Below are 585 nucleotides of genomic sequence, written 5' to 3' on the forward strand. Positions count from 1 at the left end.
TGTGGTGGATTCTATGACTACTAATTTTACATTTTGTCCAAATTTACTGGAAGTGCTTTTCAATTGTTTGAATACGAAAATTATTGTATGATAATCAAGCTGTATGAAAAATGTAGTGGAGGAGAAAGTTTATATTCATCGAAACATTTCAGTTGATGCTCAGAATTTTTGGATAAATCAACTTTCTGATCAATGAGAAGCACGTTTCAGCCAATGTTCAATTTCATAGACGATTGTTATTGTGATTTATTAAATATTATTCATTGGAAAATAAATTCATTGGCATAGCAGTTGATGGAAAAATGTCTACGACACTGCGTGTTCCCAGACCGTCTCCGATTCTGGTACTGACGTCAGCCCAACGTTGCTTAACTTCGCAGATCGGGCGGGATGCGGTGCTTTCAACGTGGTATGATCGTAGACATTTGCTAAATGAATCAACAATCCTTTTAAGACCACAGTGGCCGTAAATACCATTTCCAATATCATCGGTGCAGTTTTGGCACATTTTTTACAATTGGCCTGGTAGAACTTTTTTATGTTATCAATTTCTATTTGGTCACTTCATTTGCCAAAATAACTCCC

At 36.1% G+C, this 585-nt stretch overlaps 1 non-coding gene across 1 annotated transcript; it reads right to left on the reverse strand.

The window, feature by feature from the left end:
- Positions 1 to 303: 303 nt before the first annotated feature.
- On the reverse strand, positions 304 to 419 carry Tsp_02028. The gene has a single exon. It is a non-coding gene; the product is annotated as a 5S ribosomal RNA (ribosomal RNA).
- Positions 420 to 585: the final 166 nt, after the last annotated feature.

This window comes from Trichinella spiralis (genome assembly GCF_000181795.1).
Source record: "Trichinella spiralis strain ISS 195 chromosome Unknown Scfld4, whole genome shotgun sequence".
NCBI lineage: Eukaryota > Metazoa > Nematoda > Enoplea > Trichinellida > Trichinellidae > Trichinella > Trichinella spiralis.